At 44.9% G+C, this 23,659-nt stretch overlaps 1 long non-coding RNA gene across 1 annotated transcript in view; it reads right to left on the minus strand.

The window, feature by feature from the left end:
* Positions 1-9,863: 9,863 nt before the first annotated feature.
* Positions 9,864-23,659, minus strand: part of LOC122461470 — a 93,259-nt gene continuing 79,463 nt past the window's right edge. The window contains exons 2-3 of the long non-coding RNA XR_006283388.1: positions 14,607-14,757; positions 9,864-10,137 (exon numbers count right to left, since the gene is read on the minus strand). This is a non-coding gene — a long non-coding RNA (uncharacterized LOC122461470). The remainder of the gene's footprint in view (positions 10,138-14,606; positions 14,758-23,659) is intronic.

The raw sequence follows: 23,659 nt of genomic DNA on the forward strand, positions 1-23,659 counted from the left end.
CAAATATTTGTTCCCCCATGTAAGTACCTACCCCTTAACCTTCTCTCTGTTAAGTGAAATAGATTGAGCTCCTGGAGTCTATTGCTAAAAGGCAGGTTTTCTAATCCTTTAGTCATTCTTGTGGCACTTCCCTGAACCCTCTCCAATTTATCAACATCCTTCTTGAACTGTGGCCACCGGAACTGGATGTAGCATTCCAGAAGTGGTCGCACCAGTGCCAAATACTGAGATAAAATAATGTCTTTACTCCTACTCAAGATTCCCCTGTTTATGCATCCCAGGATTGCATTAGCCATTTTGGCCACAGCATCACACTGAGAGCTCATGTTCTGCTGATTAGCCACCGTGACCCCCAAATCTTTTTCACGGTCACTGCTTCCCAGGATAGAGTCTCCCGCCCTGTGAGGATGTCCTACATTCTCTGTTCCTAGAAGTATGCTGTGAAGTCTTGCTCCGGACACCCAGAACTGCGAGTCACTGAGTTACCCCTCTCTATCTACGTATCAGCTTCCAGATACACCAGTCTGTCTGCCTTGCCAGCAAACTCTTCAAGACTCTGCCTGTCCAAATCTTGCCTTGCAAGTAACAATCAATACACCCAGTTCCCAAGTTCCCCAAAGACGTCTCCCTGCCGTGTCCGGTCCCTCTCACTGTGGCACCCGCCGAAGTGATTACGTTCAATGCCTTCAAAGAGACAGAGCACACACAGGTCTGTTAGTTTAGCTGAAGATTCATATTCCACAGCACCAAGCTGGTTTGGTAATAAAACAAGGGAAAGTTTGTTACCAAAGGACAGAGATTTAAGTGACACTAAGCCAGGATAACAGAGAAAGGTTTGGTTACAAGCAAAACAAAAAAAAACCCACTCTTTCTAGTGACTAAAATTTAATTTTAGCAAGTTACAATCTGTGTGTAAGCAAGCCTCTCACTTGCATCAAGTTTCCAGCAGCTCTTGTCTTCCAGGACAAGAGGACCCAACTTTCACAGGCCCTTTATGCCCCCTCAGTGATGAATAATTAAAATGTCTCTCTGCTCCCCTTATGTCCCCCAAAGTCCAAGGTCTCTGCCTCCCAGCCAGGAAGGCTCCCTGGGGTACAGATTCTGTCCCCCAATGTGGTTGTTAAATGATCTTCTCCCCCGCTTGTGTAGCCTGATGGCTTTGTTACCTTATATGTAAATGTACTTTCATTTTCCTCTGTTTGCAATTAAGCCAGTCAAACAGATGAATACATATTCTTTTGTCTAGGGCAGGCTGGACTTATGCCCTGCCTCCGAAACACATTGGAAGAACATATTTCCAGCACGTATCTGTAACTCTTTGTCCGCAGCCCATACATACATCACACAATGATTTTCAGGACCAGCATATCACCAGTTTACATATGATATCATACATGACACCTTTGAGATACATATTATGACAATAGTGCGTTGGGGCAATGAGTGTGTCAGGTCTGATGTGAGTTATAGTAAGGGAGGCCCTCTGCTGGGCTCCCAGGGTCACATATACATTTAGTCATATTAAAACACGTATTGTTTGCTTGCATTGCTTAACAAACGATCCAGATTGCTCTGTATCAGTGACCTCTTCTCTTCATTATTTAGCAACATTCCAACTTTTGTATCATTTGCAAACTTTATCAGTGATGATTTTATCTTTTCTTCCAACTCATTACTACAAATATAAAATTACTGTTAAATGTTACTCCTGGGAGGTAGGTATATATTAGATCTGAGAAACACAGGTGCTGACTTTTGTTTTTTCCGGTGGGTGCTCCGCTCTTTACCCTCCCCAGCATGTGAATGGCAGGCAGGACCTCGGGGGGCACGAGGCCTAGCAGGGACAGGGCTTTCAGGGCAGAGTGCTGGGCGTGGCCTCGGGGCACAGTGCAGGTGGAGTGGGGGTGGAGCTGTGGTCCGCGAGTCAGGGCCCACAAAAGATTAATTTGGCCCTGCAGGTGCCGAGCACCCCCTATATATATATATATATATATATATATTTTGGTGGGTGTTTGAGCCCCAGAGCACCCTCGGAATTGGTGCCTGTGCTGAGAAAATAATTCAAAGCAAATGTTGTATTTGATCAATTTGGTCTTTCTTCTTTTGAAGAATTTTCTCAAGTTTATTTGTTGTTCAGTACAATTTTTCATGAACCTTGTTTGCTTTGTGTTAGAGTTGGCTGGAACTTTTTTGATTAAATGTCTTTTCAGCCATATATGCTGTTTCATGAAAGCCAAAATATTTCGTGAAGACATACCAGTTTTGACAAAGTTTTTGACTAGAAGGTTGCTAAGATTTAGGGGTCTCTGGTCACTTCTGACCAGAGAGGTATTGAAAATCTGACCTTTACCATCCAAAAACCTGACCTTTGCTATCTGAAAATGGATGTTTTGAGACAATTCTGATTCATGAAAATGGTTTTGTTTCCATTCCAGTGAGGAATGAAAACAAATTTTGAAACCTCAAAGCTCTTGGGAAATAGAATTGTTGTCCTCTGGCCAGCTCTATTCCGTGGCTTGCTCTTTGATCCACATTGCTTAATTTGTATTGGCCACATAAATCATATAAGACTGGTTCTAGCCATCTATCAGTTATATCGTGTGGTTTCTAGCCATCTAACCTGCCTAGCCACTATCAGATGGTGGTTTTCTATAAGTGTTACTGAGAGAGTGGTGAAGCTCTCTCGAAGTCAGTAATATTCGGCCCAAGGCTCAAGAGACAGAACTGTCTCTTTAATGTGTGTCCTGTGGCTCTTTGCAGAACTTGATATTAAAACATTATGTGATTTAATTATTAACCAATCACAGTTATTAACCAATCAGGATGTTTTATTATGTTATTAACCAATTAAGTTATTAACTTGCACTAAATTATTAACTAATTTACTGTGAGAATTATCTATATATATATATATATTCACACACACATACACACACACTCAATATTTCCCCCTCATACTGTTTAAATACGAATATATAGTACTATAGTAAATGAAACAATGAATTCACGCTTCTGTGTCTATTCTGGGTAATGTTGATGGCTGATTTGGCTCCTGAATCTCTGAGGTCTGAGTATCACTGATCTAAGTCCTAGATTCGTAGATGGTATTATCCTAAGAGCATTGGAAAGAGTCCCATTGAGTTTATGGGTTTGGGATCAGGCCTATTAATAAAATACGAAAAACAGGAGGCAAACCCAGGCATGCAAATTCGTGTAAAAACTGGAATGAATATGCAAAAATTGTCCCCCAGTATTTGCCCTGCTGTACATAGATATTATCATCCCTAGTTTAGGGAAACTGAGGCATGGAGCGGGTAAGTGACTCAGCCTTTATCAAACAGTAAGTTTGGTAAGAAACTCAGGAACAGAATCCAGGAGTCCTGAGGCCCTGTCAGCACCACTACTCATTAGACCACACTGCCTATATAGGAAATTGACAGAAATTACACTGATCCTAGGCCATGGAAGTCAGTGGTCGTTTTGCCATTGACCTCAGTTGGAGCTGGACTGGGAACAATATGCACAGAGTGTGTTTTAAGATAGACTCACTATTTTTACCTGCGGCTACTGTGTCGTAAATATTAATACACCAGAAAGTTTCATTACCCTAACCTGTTACTTTTTGCTCTACTGTATGCTCCAGGGCGGGGACGGGAATGTATTGTACCGATTTTAAACGCAACCTAATACTGCCTAAGAAAAGTCAACTTGGCAAGCTTGGGTCTGGAAGCTCCTTTTATCTGTCATCCATTGTGTAGGTACAATATGAGAATAATACCAACCCACCACTAAAACAGTAGTGGACTTGTGTACTTCTAACAAATCCCTGCCTAGCCAACCGTAATGGGAAAGAGGAAAGAGAAAGAGATTTGTAAATATTTTAACCAGATTAGCAACCGCCGTCGAGGTGTTTCTGGGATCAACGTCTAGGAGAAGCACCACAGTCAGCTTCTACAATCGAAACGGCAGCAGATGAAAGGGGAACCTGTCATCAACTCTTCCAGCTAATTGGTTTAGTATGATCAGCTATGCATGATAACAGCAGTCCGCATTAGTGCCAGGCAGAAGAGTAACGTACAATGGGTAATAAATGCTCACAGATCTTGGCCAGATGGTTGTAACAGATCGTATCTTTGCAACAGATTTCATAGGCCAAGCATTTCTTATTCTCTGTTATTTGGATTATGGCACTGCCTAGTAGCCCAGTTCGAGATGATTAGGCTAGGAACTGCACCCGCACATGGCTGCAAGAGCTTAAAACTGGAAATAGACGTGACAGACAAGGGGTGGGTCTGAAAACACAGGCAGGGCGAAGGGAAAGCGTCTTACTCAAGGTCACACCGCAGGAGAGTGAAAAAGCTAGGAAAAGAAGCCCAGTCTCCTGGCTCCCTATCCAGTCCATGCTGTCGGTAGCTAGCTGTATGGAATATACAAGGATAGAAGCTGTGATATGGATGGCTGGGTGGATATCTCGGGATCTATGAGATACGCTTATGGAGGGGAGAGGTAAAGGGACTCAGCTGCCTCTCATCCCTGCCCCTAGACGTTGAGGAGAGCTCTCTGCTCGTCCGCCAGTACACGATTGTGGAGGGAGTGGGTGGGATGGAGCAGGACAGGCCTGACAGACCTCAGCCTGGGTCTGTGTTATGTTTCTGTGACCCAACCCTGTGCTGGGATGAGAACCTGCATTTTAGGGGGGTTCCAGGGTCTGCTGATGGCTGCAGAAGGAGTGGGGTGGAGGAGGGGAGTGCCAGAAACCCACAGCCGATGCATGGGATCTGCAGTGTTTGTGGGCCACCACCACGGCCTGGTCCACAATGGGGTCAGTGCCACTCTCCCATCACCCCTGTGAGCAAACGAAGCGGTACGCAATAGGTAACTCCCAGTGTGCAGGTGGAGAAACTGAGGCGAAAATCAAACAGCAAGCTGATGGCAGAACTGGGAGCAGAATCCAGGTGTCTCTCCCGCTCCCCCAAACCACTACACAAGGCTCTATTCAATCTGAAAATCAGTTACTCATTTAAATCCTACTCTTTGAGCTGTCTCAGCCCTGCATCAGTATTATAGCTTGTCCTTAGATACATGAAGAATGAATGTACTAAGAAAACACTTGCCAGCTTAGGAAAACCCAACTATCTCCCTATACAAAGGCCTTTCAAAAACGACTTGTGCCGGCGAAAGGTGCTGGATTGGCAGCCCTGGGAGAGAGAGATCCTTTATTTATCCACAGAACAAACACAGCATGGGTAGCCAGGATTCCCCCTCCTGTCAAGGCGCTTCCGTGCCCAGCTGCAGGGACCACCTCTGAGGACGAGAAGGGAGTTCTGTCTCCCTGCCCAGTTCAGACCTCCGTCCCCTTTCTGCCGAGGCTGCCAGCCAGGGTGCCAGCCAGAGTGTCAACCGCAGCAATGGGCTTTGTGCCGTCTGTTTCCTACCAGCCCCGCATTGACAGGGCTGGCTTCTCCAAAGGAGGGAGGCAATGTTCAACAACGCGCTATGGGCGGAAAGGTCCCTGAAATGGACGCATGCTGCAAAATACCTTTCCCTGCCTGAGTTCAAAGATACATTTCAGCTGTCTACTTCCTGTTCCAGTCTGCTGAAAGCTCACGCTCTCTCTGAGGGCGCCTACTTGCCCCGATGGCAGCATGGCCAAAAAAAAAAAAAAAATCATTAAGGCTCTTGTGGCTGGAACTGAGCTGTCAGGAAGAGGGAGAACTCGACTGAAGGCATTTTGCAATCATGGGATTCCACCCTCCCACCCCCCGGCTCTTCTGTCTGATCAGAGAAAGAGAAATACAGCAAAATAAAAATATCTATTTGTCAACTACTTTTGTTTCCTTCCAGCAGGTTCTTCAGCTTCGGCAGTAATGCTGGCATGCTACGTGTTTTTAAGATGCTTGCTCGTACTTTTCTATTCTTGTGAGATGGAGCTTAGTATCCGACGCTACGCGCGCCGCAGGAAATCCTAAACTAGAGAGGCAATGGAGACCAGTGGATGAGGCACTGGGTCCAACTCCAGAATATATATGCTTTATTCCCAGCTCTGCTACTGCCCTGCTGGGTGACCTAGGGCAAGCCACTTCCCTCCCACCCCCCCGTGCCTTAGTTTCCCCATCTATAAAATGCAGATAATGATATTGCTCTCACCTGTAAAGCACTTTGAAATTGATGGGTGAACAGTGCTATAAGAGAGCTAGGCATTATTATTAGGTACCCAGACGGTAGGATAAATACTGATGCATTATTGGGTTTCCTCCTTATGGATGCTGGACCTACCACATTTCATTTTCTCCCATGTGCAGCACTGTCCTGGCCACACAGTCTAAGATAATAACACCATATGGATTTTGGAGCATTTTCAAGAGTCGTGCTTTAAACAGAAAGCTCATTTAAACTTTAACTAAGCAGGCCTGGTGGTCCATAATATGTTGGTCCAAATACTATAATAATGCCTAGCTCTTATATAGCCTGCTAATATCTATAGATATCGATAATATTTTACATTCCTATAACTCCTTCTATCCAAAGATCTCAGAATGAAAAACTAAATTAGGTAGGTTAATATCATCCTCCCGAGTCTACAGCTGGGTAAACAGAGGTCAGGCACTTTGGCGGACACTTCTCCAATCCGTGGTGGAGCTCTCCTTCACCCCAGCCCCGAGCTTTAACCATCAGGCAATAGTTCATCTCTTCTCAAAATGAACATTTCCTGCTGGGTTCTAAAAGTATTTCATCACTTCCCCAGCTTTCTACATACACAGGCAGAGACTCTTTGTCTGTCCTTCCACAGGCCTGATCCGGAGAGCTGTTGAGCACCCTCTGTTCCCATTAAGTTAGGGAGGCAGCAAAGCAGCGTGGCCTAGTAGACAAAGCACCAGCTTGGGACTCAGGAGACCTGGGTGCTAGTCTCAGCTCTGCCACTGGGTGACCTGGAGCAAGTCACACCCTGTGCTTCAGTTTCCCCAGCTGTAAAATGAGGGTTAATGATACTCACCTCCTTTGTAGAGTGTTTTGAAATATCTGGATGATAAGAGCTGAGTATTATTAATTATTATTATTATTATTATTGATTGCAACTGGACTTACATGTATCCTGCAAAGGGAAGATTGGAACCAAAGTGGGAACTACTTTGGGAGGCCTGTACCCATGTAATCTCAGGTGTCACACGGAAAACTTATTTAAATGACTCTGAGTATGCCTACACTGCAAAAAACACACTGCATCAGTGAGCCTCAGACCGGGTCACCTGCCTCAGGCTTGCAGGACTTGTGCTACGGGGCTAAAAATAGCAGTGCAGACATGAGCCTGGGCTCTGAGACCCACCCCATCACCAGGTAACAGAGCCTTGGCTCCAGCTTCAGAGAGAACATGTACACTGCTAGCCCTGCAGCGTGACCCCACGAGCTGAGTCAGTTGATTCTGGTTCTGAGACTCTGTGCCGCAGGGGTAATTTTGCTGTGTTGACGTACCCTATGATACGTTGCTATAAATAACATCCCCTTAATCAAACAGTTTAATCGATAACTATGCTGGAGTGAGGCTACCATTTGAGTAGCGGTCCCAATTTCACCAACACCAAACATTACAAAAATCATGACTCAGGCCCCCCAGAATCATGAGACTGGTTTAAAAGCCATGAGATGTTTTCAAATATACATTCTGCATTCTGTTTGCTTCCTGGTTTCTAAACCTTCAGGCCGGCTCATATTTTGAATCTTTTCTTTACAACCATGAGGGCTAGAAATGAAAGCAGAGATTCTCACATAATCACATGACTCCAGAAGCTGGGTCTTTCAGAAAGAAACCCAAATATTGCAAGAGTTGGCAAGAATACACACCTTTTGTCGCTTATTAGCCAATGAGCAGGCCAGATCAATTAGCCCAACTGCATCCCTGGATCTGATCCCCTCCCCAACCATTAATGGAGTTCAGATTCAGATCCAAACCTAGCTCTGTAATTCACAGTTCTCACACTCTTCCAATTTGTGAAAACAAGAGGGATGTCTTCAGTCCACCAAATGCTTTTTTTTTTTGACTAAGCTTTTGCCAAAAGAATTTTTTTTTTTAAATCAAGCCCTTAAAACAGAGCTCCCAGTGCAAATGTCCTGGTGCTTGTTCGACCTCATTAACACAAACCCAAATGAAAGTGCTGTTCCCATTGTCCTGCTCCAGTGGAAGAATGCTAAAAGGCGGGTGGTTACAAAGTATCAATGACTTGCTGAAGGAAGGGAGTTAGTACCCCAGGCTGTTCCACAAGATATGGTGAGAACTCCCTTTACCTCCAAGGATCTGAAAGGGGGGTGCAGAACATTTCTAAACCCCCCAAAATTGTTCTTTTCAGCCATTAACTTCCTGAGGACTTTTATCCAAGATGAAGACTGAAAACGTAGAGCCTGATTGTCAAGGGGCGCCAGACAATCACAGCTCCTGCTGAAGTCAAGGGGAGCTAGACGTGCCGTCAACTCCTTTGAAAATCACTCCATCGTCTTTTAAAAGGACCAGCCCACCTGATTTTGTAGGCCAATAAATAGTTGTTCCTACAATTATACTTAGACATGGAACGTAGACATGCGACAGCGTAAGTTCCAGTCTCATTCAGGGAATTAGACATCTAAGTGCTATGAACTGCACCAGCAAAAGTGAAGGATGCTTCTCAAAACCCAGTGATCTATCACAAGACCTTTGGAAGGCAACACCACCACCCAAGGAGCTACGGCTGATTCTAATCTACTTGTAGAGAAACTGGACAGGTTTGGTGCCTCTTGTGAGGCAGGGGTCCTGCTAGGCCCTTGCTAAAATCTGCAAGGGCTTGGGTCCACTCCAGTATCATCAGAGAGCTTTTCAGGCATAAGGGACCAGGTGAACACTGCAGGGCCAGATCAGTATGGTTCTGTGGAAAGATACCACTGCTCATCGCAAGAAAAAGGCATCACCACCGTGTCCTAGGAAGGAAAAGCCACTGTTTGCTATTCAAATCAGGAATCACCTCTGGGCACAGGTCAATGAGGAAGGGAAACTTCTAGTATAAAAGGATATGGACTGTGGAGATTTTCATTTACAAATAGTGTTTACCAGTTTCACACACACACACCAATGATGGGCGAACTACAAAGGGTTCCATTCACTTTGGATAAGCGTAGGAAGGCTGGGGCCTATCTGGAGCTTAGCCAAAGATTATACACATCTCTTTAGTCTAGAACAAAGCTTTCCTGCAAGATTTCCACTGCATCCTGGTGTCCGTACTAAATATCATTCCTTGTTAAAAACATTGATCAACTGCCTCTGGATGGATGTCTAAGCCTGCGTACTACACCAATGCAAAATATTCAACTCACATTTATGAATGAGGCCAAAATATTCAGGCCACTAGCGCTCAAGGGTGTGCGTCACAAGGGGAAAGGATTGCATCGCAGCCAGCCCAATGGACAAAAGGCATTTGTTCCCAGCTGATGCAAATAGTGATGAGAAGATGCTAGCAAACAAAACTTCAAAGGCTGACTTGTGAGCTGGCTTTGTGCTAAAGCTGGTCACATTTGGGGTGGGGGGGTAGGGGACAGAGTGGTTTTCCATTGTAAAATGTACTTTTGTCAGACTGAAACATTTCACAGGAAACACCTTCATTATGACAACATTTTCAATGGGAAAGCATCCAAACAAATTGTTTGGACCTTCTCCTTTCATTTTGTTGAGGTCAAACCATTTCCTCTCATTTCATTTTGCTTGGACTTTTATATTATATCAACATATTGGTTTTAATGTTCCATTTTCTATCTTTCATTTAATATCCACCACATGTGTTTGATTGAACATTTTTTATTCTATGCTCACATTTTGACATGAGCAAAATGAAACAATTCCACATTATCGAAACAGAATTTCCATTGTAAAATTTCAACTTTTCATTCCCCCTGGCACAAAGCACACTTGGAAATGTCAGAACTTCCCATGGAATGGAAATGCCATTTTCTGACCAGAGCAAAATGGCAGAAGAATCACCCTCACTTTTCAGCGTAGGCTCCCTTCATCAGGAGGACAATTTGAGATGTCACTCTTTCCCATCCTGGCGGTGCAGCTGAGCTGGAGTGGAGCCGGAAGCAAGCTGTGGCAGGAAACGTGCTGGCACATGTTCCTTCTCCCTTGGAACAAAGGACAAGCAGGGACTGAATTATGCCACTGAGTTATAATTCCATCACATCTCTGCCCCTGGGGCACCTGGAAATCTACCCTGAGTAATCTTAGCACTAAAAGAACAAAAAAGGCCCCCCAAACTCAAGTTGATACAGCTAAATCCAGAGAAGAAGAGAGCAGGGTCCACTGGGTGTTAGCCTTATTATAATGTGTTATATGGACCTATGGACAAAGATGACGGGCACCCTGTACATTGGTTAGACAGACCGACGCCTGCCAAAATAAACAGGACCCGCATTGTACTCTAAAGGCACCTAGTGATTCATCCACTGTCATGGCATTTCCACTCCCAGTCGAACAAGTGGCACAAAAATTTAAAGCACCAGACAAAAAAGCAACCAAACTTTTCCCCCTGCAAACAAAAGCTGGGATACGGTTCAAGTTTGGGGTAGAGATTTGGGTTGCGTATTTGTACGCTGGTTTACCCGTCCCTAGCTCTCACACCTCCCTCCCCCCCCAAAAAAAACCCATTAATACAGAACTATCTTTTAATGCAATCAAAAGCTACTGCCAATGAAAGAGGCTTCAATAGCCTATTATCGGCATTGTGTTTGTTTTTCGATATTGACGATGTGTGTAATATAATCCTTGTTTATGATAATTGATTTTCCTTGGACTGCCTTGCTGGGGATAATATGCACACTTTTTACACTCCTTTTAAAGATCAAATGGCATTTAGGCCTGGCGATTTGAATCTGAGTTGGCCAGAGCATTTAATACAATAAGAGTGAGCTTAAGGGAAAGCAGTTAAACCCTTGATATTTTTCTTACTGCATAGCCTAAAAAACCTTGAATTGAGAGGGAAGTTTGCATCTATTTTCTCGTCGTCTATTTTAAAGGCTGTCAGAGTTGGTTAGTCTCTCTCAAAATTAGTCCTTTGGATCATCTTCTTACTAAAAACAAAATCTGAGCTTTTTTTTTTAAAGCGATAGCGGATTAGGGCAAGAAGCTTTGTTTAGCTAAAGCGAGGGATTAGAGGAGATTTGCCCCCATAAAGTTGTGGTTTGATGGTGCTTTTATCCCTGGATGTTGCTAAAGCTGTGTTGCTTCAGGATTAGGAGCGTACAAAGAGTCTCCTTGTGCTGTTTCACAGCCCAGAGAAGGAAGGGGGGAGAGGCCGAGACGGGGGTACACAGGCTAGAGAATTGGGATTCCTTGGTCACACAAATCCAAAGTTTAAATCCACTGACACAAACGTCGCTGGACACGTCGTGAATGCAAGATTGCCAAGACTTCTAGTGGGAATGCTGGATGGCAGAGCTGAATGGGGTTGATTTCAAGGTGGCATGAGCCACCATTTCCCGGACTCGCTTTCCTCCCTGAAAGACTGGCTTGGAGCAAAGAGAGTAAAGAAACTACAAGAACCCGGCATGGTTCGGGCATTGCTGCTGCAGAACAAGGCAGCAGGCTGGGGAGCCACCAAGACCCTGTGCCATCTAATCATGTCAACTGAAACGTTACAGGTGCTGGCTGATGAAATGGAAGGTGCGGCGTCGCTGAGAACCGGCCACCGCAAATTCTAATAGAGGGAGACAAGAATGGTTGATTAACAGACACAGCAGCCAAAGACACTAATTCTCCTCTGTCTTGCACCTGGGGGAGTCACTTAGACCTGTGTGAGACGGGTGTGAGACAACTCCAAGCTGACTCGGTAACACTTCCTTCCCCTCTTTGCGTCGGTGTAAATGATTCCATAAAGTACAAGGCAGGAAAGAGCTCTGACTTAGCCACCTAAGGCCCCAATCCGGCAAAGACTTATGTACATGCTTCACCTTCCACATGTGAGCAGCTCCACAGAAGTCAATGGGTGAAATCCTGGTTCTGTTGCAAAAACTCCCACTGACTTCACTGAAGCCAGGATTCCACTCAAGGGGTTTACTCACCTGTGTAAAGTTAAGCATGTGAATAAATCTTTGTAGGATCAGGGCCTAAACTCTGAGCACAGTTTTGCAGACAGCCTAGAAGATCAGAGACACGTCTCATTTCTCCCTCCAAAGCCTCCAGGGCATAAGTGCGTTTTCCTCTGCACTTTTGTTTTTTGAAGATGTCATTACTGGGGAAGTGACTTTTATCTAAAAGCCACTGCCAGCAGTCAGCTGTGATGTCTTTAAAGTGCTATCCACCCAGAAGTACAAAGTATTCCTGAAGCTGAACAGAACCCAGGAGCGCCTGGAATCCAACCCTGGAAGAACTCTCCACTGAAGAGAGTTTGAAAAGACTGGAATTGTTTCCCTTCGAGAGGAGACACATCCATAGACTCATAGATCTCAAAGCCAAGAGGAACCATTGTGATCACCTGGTCTGGCCTCCCGTACAATGCAGGCCAAAAAATTTCACCCAGTAGAAAAAAAAAAAAAAGACATGATAAAAAAAAGTCTACAAATGGTCTCAAGAAGGTAGATGAGAAACTTCTCTTATCCTCACTTCATGACCCAAGAGCAAAGGGACATTCAATAAATGGAAAGGTGGCAAGTTAAACTGATAGAAGGAAATACTTTTTCACAGCACACAACATTAGCTTGTGGAACCCATGGCTCCAGGACTTCACGCCAGGACTCGCCTACAGGCACCAGTTCCCAGCCAATGGGAGTGCGGAGCCGGTGCTCGGGTTGGGGGGCATCACACAGAGCCCTGTGGCCCCCCCACCGAGGAGCCGGACTTGCTGGCCGCTTCTGGGGCGCAGCACGGTGCCAGGACTGGTAGGGACTAGCCCGCCTTAGCTCCGCAGCACCGTCGAACAGGCTTTTAATGGCCCGGTTCACGATGCTGACCAGAGCCGCCAGGGTCCCTTTTATATTGGGTGTTCCAGTCGAAAACCGGATACCTGGTCACCCTAACTGTGGGGCTCCTTGCACTTTCCTCCGAAGCAACTGGTGCTAGCCCATGTCTGAGACAGGATCCTGGACAGGATGGCTCCATGGTCTAACCCAGTCCGGCAATTCCCACAATCCTGTGCCTAAATTGCTAGACTGCATGGCCTTGGGAGGAAGCAGAAATGGCTCTTCCTCTCCAGCAGCTTTTCAAAATTCTCCCAGGGGGGAGTCCCTGTGTGAAAAAGGCCTCTCAAGTTCTTGCCCACGCTTCGCTGCGGAGAAACTACAAGTCCCAGCATGCAATGTTCCATCCAGGGAAGTGGAGCCTGGGATGATGGGATCTGGGCAGACTTTGAGTCTCTCCCCTTGCAGATCAGTCTTTAAAAAACCCATTCCCTTTCTTCTCCGCTGTACAGTGTCCAGGTTTCAGATTAGCCCCTCCTTATTTCATCATAGTCAGGGCATTACCTCTTCCTCCCAGTTAGCTGTGGCATCTGTCAGAATATTAACTACATTCCCAAGGACACAAAAACTGAGATTACTGCCTTCTCCCAGGTGGGACAAAGTCCTTCCATATTTGGGGTGATGTTCTCCAAATAATTTTTTTTTTAATTCTCCAGCTGGGAAGGACGCACATGCCATTTATGAGCCATCAAGAAAAAAAAATCTTTTTGTGATCAAGGGTTTTGTGAAACACGGATTTCCAGGCAAATGTCAAGTGTGTGTTTGTGGGGGGCTGTGTCTGTTCTCCCCCCTCCCCACCTCAGTACTATGTATGACTCCATCCTCTACATCACAAAGAGTTATGGGCCAGCATAGCAAGGTGGGAATAGACCCTGTTCGGTTTGATTCACAGGCTGATCTGTTGGAATTCGTACACATCTCTGTGTCATAAAACAGTCGTATAGCCACGAAGCATGCTGAGCTCCCACAGCGGCAAGAAAGCACCGGCAGTACAGAAGGACAAGGTCAAATGTAACTTTGAGCTGTTTTTTAAATGTATGCTGTACATAAAAGTGTAATCAGTTTTTTTCAGAAGTGGGGGGAAGGAGCAGCATTCGGAGGAAAAAGCCAGAAGAATCCAAACTATGTTTTTATAAAAGTGCTTTAAATAGTAAATAAAATAATACAATACTAATAATAATGTAACCAAAACAACATGCCAAGTTGCTACAACACAACATTGATCCTACGCAGAGGCCTCTCTGCCTGACATATCGATGGGTGGCCTTGTTTATTATACATAGGAGCCTAAATTTTCAGAGATGTGACTAGGGATCTGGAGTGCCTCCAATTTTTGGAGGCCCCACTGGTGACGCCTTAGAGGGGCTTGATTTTCAAAAAGGCCTGAGCACCGTGTCTCTGAAAATCAGGCTCCTTTCAAGTGTCTCAGGTTGGGCACCCAAAAAATGGAAACACCCACGGTTTGAACACACGCTGGACGCTTTACAGCTCCACATTTCACCCGTGTTCCTAGAGTACACTGTAAAAAACAGGACTGAGTGGTAGAGAAAAGGGAAAAAATTCACAAAAATCCAACAACACTGTTGACGTGCAAGTTATTTCCGTCCCGAGGCAACTGTAATTTATGTGCCTCCCCTTACTTTATATTTAAACTCTGTTCCTTAAGGGAAAAGTGGTTGAAACGCCATACACCTCGTTCTTGTATTAAAGCTGAGATAATGCCTTTTTGCAGGGAAATGTCTGATCTCCACTGCTTGGGAGTTCGTCAGTCTTCTCCTTGTGAATTCATTCCTGTGAAAGAAAGAAAGAAAGAAAGAAAGAAAGAAAGAAAGAAAGAAAGAAAGAAAGAAAGAAAGAAAGAAAGAAAGAAAGAAAGAAAGAAAGAAAGACTGTTATCATGACAAAGTCTCATTTTGAATGTGATTTGTACAGGAAGCCAGTGACTCTGAAGGTGTCTGGATCCATCAAGAAGTAGCCTCAACAACAAACACCACAGTTAAGAGTCCGTAGAACATTTTAAAAATTGGTTTTGTTTTTAGCACAATGGCATCGCTCCTGGTTCATAACTAGGACACCTACGACAGCACTACAAATACACAGTAAATGATAACAGCAGCGAACTGAATTGTACCATAGACTGTACTAATAGCAGAGAGGAGCCCAGTCCTGACTACATGCAAGACCTTTGGGGAAGCTTAGGCCAGGATGCACCTATGCCAAACACTGGCCCAATATTGCTGCCCTTGACTATGGTCTGTGTATTTAACTACACTGCCCCAAGAGCACTCAGGAAGTCAAGTTCCCTTCCTTGGCCTACCTTGCCCTACTGGGGTGGTAATTTGCAGCTGGTTTATACCAGCAGAGAGTCCCCCACCCTTCCCCACCAAAGCAACTCAGCTGCACTGACCTGCCATTAGAGAAAGGATGGATCCAAAGTGCCACCTAATCCCTGCCCCGCTCCAGGGAGGGAATGATCTTGTACACAGCCTGCCTCCCCTGTATGCCTGGGTTGAAGGTAGCCTGTGCAGAGTGGCATAAGGAGGTATGTGGGGTGGGGGCTGGGGGAGAAGGATGAGATTCATACATCGCTATGTGGGCAAGTAGTCCAAATTGCAATGTAGCCCATTGAAAATTACAAGGCTGGCATTGACTAGCCAGGTACACGATCCCTGCTGCTCACCTGAGACTTTTACAAGAGTCAACCCCAGCCTCCATGGATTTACAGATGTGGAAACCGAAGCAGTGAGAAATCAGATGACTTGCCAAAGCTCACACAGGAACTCTGCAGCAGAGCCAGGAACTGAATCCAGCTCTCTTAACCCCCCGCCCTGTACCTTAACCCGAAGACAATCCCATGGTGGTCACCCTGCAAGTGTCAGGAGTTCCTTACTTCCAGTCTTGAAATCAAGGGGGCTACTTGCCGAAGCCAGGTGAGCAGCGCTTGATTCCTGGTTACTGACTTAAATCTTCTATCTAAAGGGCAATTGGGAGGGAAAGGGGAAGGAGATTAGAAAACTTGTCATTACACAGGTGCAGGTTGGTTTAACTTGTTGTTTGACGTAGATGAAAAATCCCAGTCTTGTTTCCGAAGCCATCATGATACCACCACCTCACTTGTGCAAGTTTTTAAATGGTTTCTTACCAGTGGCTGATTCAGGTTCTCATTCTCCTTTGGTTACACTGGATCTCAAGGTGGAATCTCATACCATCGGTCATGGAATTCTTCTCAGCCAGCTAGCGTCCACTCCAGGATGCTGGCAGCGTCTTAATTTGGCTCCATTTTCGGCATATAACGGTACCTCACATTGAGCCGATGGATGAGTTTATATCGGATCCCCTTGGTCTATGCTGTGGTGAAACTCAGATCCCCTGTTAGGAAACCTTGTTCTCCTTAGCTTGCATACTGCATGTTCTCCTTAAGGGTCTATATTTCGTCATTATCACCTGAGATTCCAACCTCATGTACATTCCTTGTGGGTCTATTTAGTCCTGCCTTCAAACTAGCCCAGCGTTCTCTAGGCCCTAATTGAATGACTTCATGAGGGACCAGGTCCTCAGCTGGAGTAAATCGATGTAGCTCTGTTGTCTTCAATGAAACTAAGCTGATTTACATCAGATGAGGATCTGGCTGATGGTCTAATAAAAATGAAACCAAGTGAAATCTGGGATGCTTTCATTGCATTCTGGGTAATTTTTCCTTCTTGGGAACTTCCTTTCCCTTCAGTTCTTCCAGTACAATTTTTAGCATAATATATATTTGGTGCCAAATTGGCTTCTACAGTCATATTCTTGCTCTTCCTAAGAGGCAACTCCACAACTTAAGGAATATTTCCGTCTGCAGACCTCTGCTTGTTAAGAATGACACGGAAAGGCTGCTCACATCCCTCTAGACTTGACTATCACAATTCCTTTTTGTAGCAGATCTCTCAAAATGACCCCCCCAATGGTTTCACTTTAAGACCGTGGTGTTATCCAGGATGGCAGCAAAGGAAATGCTAAGCACAGCACTTGCAGTGTCATTAACCATCACAATTCAGCGTATATTTCTTATCCCTATTTCCCTACATTGCCCTATTGCTCACTTAGGTAACCATCCACTGACTCTCTAGTACAGCCACCTCAAACCCAATGACTATAACAGGGTTCAAAAAAGAACTAGATAAGTTCATGGAGGATAGGTCCATCAATGGCTATTAGCCAGGATGGGCAGGGATGGTGTCCCTAGCCTCTGTTTGCCAGAAGCTGGGAATGAGCGACAGGGGATGGATCACTTGATGATTGCTTATTCTGCTCATTCCCTCTGGGGCACCTGGCATGGGGCCACTGTTGGAAGACAGGATCCTGGGCTAGATGGACCTTTGGTCTGACCCAGTCTGGCCATTCTTATAAGCCAGAGTCTTTAGCTTTGACTACATTGGCTCATGACCTGCCCTTTATCTAATAACATCCCTACATGCCTACGTCCCCATGGCCTTTAAGTCCCAACTTGTCAGCATTTCCAAAGCAGCCGAAGCGTTGCTGGCATCTCACAGCTAACGAGCTGCTCAGAGCCCTGGCTGCAGCCGAAGCCCCAGAGGCTCTGACGTGGGATTCTCAAACTAGGCGGGGAAACGTCTGTCTATCGCCAGTGGGGCCTGATCCTGTAGGAAAATGCAGGGCAAGTGTGAGAGAAAGGTATTGGGTGTGAGCAGGAGAGAGAGAGAGACTGGGTCAGCTGCTAGGGCATGAGCGACCTAAGCAGATGACCTGGCTCAGGTGCCCGATTCCAGGACAGCGGTCATGGCTTAGGACCCCAAGCTGAAGGAGGCACCTATCTCTGGCCTGTCAGCCAGGAGCAGCTCAGTTGCTTAGGTGCCTACACCCTGCCCCTCTCCTCAGGATTTCACTCCTGAATTTTGCCCAGCGAGCCAGCTTCTGAAAATCCCTTGCTTGGGTGCTTAACTATCCCCAGACACTCGATAGGAGCCCATGTGGCACAGTGTGCCACCTAATGCCAGGCTGAAAATTCCCCTTGTCTACAGTCTGCCTACAGCCAAGCAATGCCTAAATCCTTTTAAAAATCTGCCCCCACCCCACCCCGAGACGGTGGTGAAGGAAGCTACAAAAGTTCACCATGTACTGGACTGTATTCGTACATAGCATGTCTTTGCAAAGGACACGGCTTAGGAGAACGGATACCAGCTCCCCAAGAGTTAGTCAGTCTAGTTGACCATAATCATTACTCCACTGTGTAGGAAAAGTCTCTCTCTCTTGTGTTGATATCATTAGTCTGCCAGCCTTGCCAGCCCTCTAGCAAGCAAGGTTGGTCGCTAACATTTTCTTTGATTTCTGCACAAGGACCGGCCTATACTGAAGGGTTTTACCAGTTTAACTATGTCAATTAGGGCTGTGAATTTCTACCAAAAATAGTTATACCAGGTGCAAACCAGGCTGTGTCACCACTTGCCCTGAGACCCTGGGTGCCTCGTAATGCTCTGTTGTTATAGCTCTCAACCTAGGCCACCCACAAACAGCAGGTAGGTCACACCCTGAGTGACTGTGTACACCCACAGCCCTGGTCCAGCAATTCTGATCCCAGCATCCTGTCAGCAACACTCCAGTCACACTCTGGCCTCCACCAGCCTTGGTTACCCCTTGCAGGGTGACCCCACCATGCTCCCAGTCCCAAATTCTCCCCAAAATGTGTGTTCTGCGCTGTCCGGGCCTCTCGTGGGCAGTTCAGTATTAGAGGTCTACGGTCTTGTAAGAGGTGAATATTCCACAGTTTGCAACTTTCACAGGAGTTACCTAAACAGTTCAGTTTAACCACAACACTGGATTAGTTTTGATTAAAGAATAAAACAAGTTTATTGAACAACTAAGAGAGAGAGATTTTAAGTGAGTACGAGTATTAAGGTCAGAAATGGTTGCAAGAGAAATAAAGACAAAACTCTTCCTGTCAGCTAAAATTCAACAAAGTAGACTTGATAGAAGGTAAAATCCTTACCACCTGTTCTCAGCAATAGGGCTGAACAAATTCTCTGGGTCAGGGTTCCCCACCTCCTCCCAAAATCAGAGGGCTGGCGCCTTTGTCTTTTTAGGTGAGGGGGGGGGAAAGAATACCTTGGGAGTTTTGGCTTCTCACTTTTATAGCCATCACCCTTTGAAATGTATTTTCCTGAAGGTCATCCCTAGATAAAGTTGAGTCCAGCTGTGAGGATGGAGACATGGAGTTTCATGGTGAAAGAGTTCCCTGTTATTTGCTCAAACGCAAATGGATCTTCCACACACACACACCCCGCCCTGCTTCCTTGCCAAAATATAGCCACTTGACAGGTGATTGCCAATCAACTTTCATGACACCTGGCTAGAGGTGTCAGCTCGCCCTTTACCTTTGACAAACTGATTTATCCCTTCCCCAGGCTTGTCTAGTAAAGACGTCAGTCATAATTTCAGCTTATGTTCCTAACTTTACATATATTTCACCATGGTATTATTAACCAGTGAGTTATTAGTTTTCCAATTATACCTGACAAGGCATATTTTGTAAAAGGATCATTACAGTTGTGTGTAGTGTGTGAATACAAGGCTGCATTTGGTCACACTATACTTAAGAGCTTTACCAATGCACCTATGTCAGTTAGGGGTGAGAATTTCCACCAGTATAATTATACCAGTGCAACTCATAGTGTGGACACAGTTACACTGGTATAAAGGTGCCTTCATACCTGTATGTCTTATTCCTTTTCCTGAACGGGACTAGGCTACAACAATATAAGGCCTTTTATACCAATACCACTTGAACTCCACTGCTCCAAGGAGCTTACAATCAAAAGGGTTGTCTAGCGCAGAAAGTTTTGCCAGTATAATTCACATGGCAAAACCTTCTACAGTAGACAACCTCTTTGACTGCAAGCTCTTTAGAGTAGGAACCATATTTTTGTGCTGTGTTTGTACAACACCTAGTTTATGACTTGGGCCTTTATGTGTTACCCCAATAAAAAAATCACAAAAATTACTATAGTCAAACCAAATGAAGTTTAAGTCTATCCAACATCGTAGATTCCAAGGCCATTGTGATCCTCTAGTTTGACTTCTTGTATATCACAGACCGGAGAACTACCCGAAAATAATCCCGAGAACAGATCTTTTAGAAAAACATCCTATCTTGATTTAAAAATGGCCAGTGATGGAGAATAAACCATGATCCTTGGTAAATTGTTTCAATCGTTAATTACCCTCACTGTCAAAACTTTACACCTTATTTCCAACCTAAGTTTGTCTAGCTTCAACTTCCAGCCATTGGATTGTGTTAGACCTTCCTCTGCTAGACTAAAGAGCCCATGATTAAATATTTGTTCCCCACATAGATATCCATCGTCTATGATCAAGTCACCTCGAATTTCTCTTTGTTAAGCTAAATAGATTGAGTTCTTTGAGTCTATCATCTTGGTGAGCTCTGCAGCAATGACCCAATATCCATTTTACCCAGACTGCTCACCGTAGCCCTTGTACCTAACCGAGGAGTGAAAGTAATATTAAACACTTACCAGTACGGGGACCCGGCCCCGGCTCCCTGGAAGGGGCAGGGCCTCGGGTGGAAGGGGCAGGGCTAGGGGGGTCAGCAGCGGTGGTAGCAGCAGCGGCGGCAGCCGGGAGCCCCAGGTCCTTTTAAATCGTCAGCCCCGGGGCAGCTGCCCCTTTGGCCCCTGCCAACACTGTCCCTACCGGCAGAGCCACCGACAGGTGGGGGCAAAAGGGGCAGTGGTGTTAAAGCACTGCCGTGGCAGCCCTTTAACGTCGGCTGCGTATGGGCCGGTACTGGCTTCTTACCGGTACGCCGTACCAGCCCATTTTCACCCCTGCTTAACCAGTGCAACCAACACTTGAGAAAAGCCATAGACATAGGTGGCTGATGTGCCATTAATAGACTTCGTCAAACTGATGACAGACAGATAGTCAGAGCCCTCAGTGAGCTCTAATTAACAAAGCTCGCACTCCAACCTTTATCTGATTTGATGACCATGTTAATTAAACTTGTCACACTCATTGTTCTGTTCTAAACATGCTTAACCCTTCCCTAAGCCTGTTTGATGACAAAACGCGGTTATTTTATCAATCTAGGCACTTATATGGCCCCATCACTGTTTTATCTTCGCACTTCCCACATACCTGAAAATAGAAATAACAATAGTTAGCAGTGAGGAAAATTCAGAATTTCCACAGGAAACTTGGATATTTCAACAACTGCGTTCATCACAAAACAGGACCAAAAATTGAAATGTCAACATTTTCCATGGAATGCAAATTCTAAAAAAAAAAATCCGTTTGGAAATGTCGAAATGTTGATGTGTTCAGGATGATATGTCTGGCTAAGCAGAAGGGGCTGCTCAGGTTGGTAGCACTTGGACTTTTCCATGGGGGAAATGGTTTCATCCCAACTACAGGCTGCATTAAGCAAGCCTGGAGGTCATGAATGCATGGATCAGCATGGCCAGGTCTGTGTCCACTAGGACAGGGTTCAGCCTTCTGGCCCGATGGGCATTTTATACCACTGTGGCTAGTTAGATATCTAATAGCACTGAAGAGTCCAAAAGGACCCCAAGGCTGTGGGCTCTCGGACGCAGATGTGCTCAATAGTATGGGGGGTGGAGAACTTCCTTCTTCCTACCTAGCATCATCTATACAATGTCTGGGTTCATCTCTAGCTAGCTGCTCTTCACTGAGGGCTAATTTTTCTTTTCTGCTACTAGAATCTGAATGTCGCTGCTGCGGATAGATGGAGCTGCCTTCATGGTGTAGGTCACGCAGTTCTCACTAACGTCTCTTCTAATAAAGTGCTTTCCTCTGCTATGAATCATGCAGTCTGCCTATATTCCCATCTGTCATAATTACATATGGTTACCTGTTGTTCCAACAATTGGTTGGCATAAGTCGACTATGACAGTGAATAAAACCCAGTGCTAATGTGGAATACAGATGCCATTTATTTCTTCTTTCCCATGCATCTGAAGGCAAACTGCTTTCTTTCCAAGCAGACTTTGTATCAAGCTATGAATAGTTTATTGCACCAAAAGGCTGAAGCATTTTCAACGGACCTTTCTATTGTGTATTCTGATTTTTCCCTCCCAAACACTACATAATACACGTACACTTCTTCTCCTTAAGATTATCTATGATTGATTAAGCTTTCTACCAGCTCCAGCTATTGCAGAAAGAATTATAAATCCGAGATAGCAAACTCATCCTGATTTAGAAAAAGAATCTTTCCTTTATCCTGTATAAATCTTGTGGCTTTTTATTTTTAATAGATGATTGCAAGAAACTGGGGTCATGTGACTTGATGATGAACCTCCTAAAAGCAAATCATGTCATCTAAAGTCTCTTTTGCATCAGACGACCTTCAAAACAAATCAGAACGTAAAAACCCAGCTGGCATAGTGGTCTCATTGACTCCGTCAAGAGCTGCATGGCTTTAGAAATGCATTATCAGTCAGCAGCAATTTTTGATTTGTCCCCAGTGTGGAATTGTAGACATGGGCTTCGTTGTGAACCAGAATGTGTTCATATTCCAAATGTTGACAGCTACATTTATATTAAGTTGATTCCCCCTCTGAAATTATCACAAGTGTAAAAAATTCTTTCTATAGATAATGCCGGCCTTGGCTACAAGGTATGTTGGTCTGGGTTTGAAAATTCACATATATTTGAGTCAACAATAGGTTAGGGGGTAGGAGAGGATGGGAAAAGTAGAGTCTATAATTCTTAATCATAGCTTTGCAGGGCTTAGCTGTACTCCCACTGTTGAAAAATGTTTCAAAAAGCAAAATAAATGATCTTCTAGTTACAAAAGTATTGATTTTTCCCACATCCAGTAATAAAGAGCAAGTCACCTGTAGGTAAAACTCTTGTAAAATATATTTTATACTATAATAGTCTGGAGATAGAGTTATATGCAACTGAGAGAAAGAGAGAGATGACAAATCTTTTCTAATAATGTAGTGGCTCAACATATTTCATGTCATGCATTACCTACCTAAAGTTGGTTTTTTGTTTGTTTGTTTTTTAAACCAGCATAGAAAGAATCTTCAGTAGTGCAGGCTTTATGGAGCTTGGTACTTTAGGGTTTTGTTTTGCAAGTGCTGCTGGGTCATAAATGAATACACCAAGGGCCCAATCCTGATTGCGCTTGGTGCCAATGTCAAAACATCCACTGACTTCAATGGGGACAAAATCAAGCACCAAAGATTGAAATAAGTCCATGATGCAGAGGCCCTCGGCACAACCCATGATCCACATTAGGGCAGATCTAGGAGCCGTACCAGGGAAACTGCATCAGACCCTGTCAGGGTCTCCAAGCTAACCTAAGGAAGCCAGTGTGGACTGTAGCAGAGATGGCCAAGAGAGGACCCAGCAGCTCCAACTGAACACAAGAACTGGAGCTGCTAACCAAGCTCAATTTCCTCTCTCCGACTCCACCCATGTTCCCACACTTCTCCTCCTGAAAGCTGTGTGTGAAGTGGGTTTGACCCAAAGGAAACATATCCATTATTTCACACTTGGGCCAACGTACAGCCCAAGTGAAAGCATCACAACCCTCTGCAAGTCATACAGCTAAGTGCCAGTTATCCCAGGGCCTGATTCAACTCTAAATCACACTGGAGTGAATGCAGATAAATTCCATTAGTTGCTGTGAAATTACTCTAGATTCCCA

Source organism: Chelonia mydas, chromosome 8, assembly GCF_015237465.2.
Source record: "Chelonia mydas isolate rCheMyd1 chromosome 8, rCheMyd1.pri.v2, whole genome shotgun sequence".
NCBI classification, from domain to species: domain Eukaryota; kingdom Metazoa; phylum Chordata; order Testudines; family Cheloniidae; genus Chelonia; species Chelonia mydas.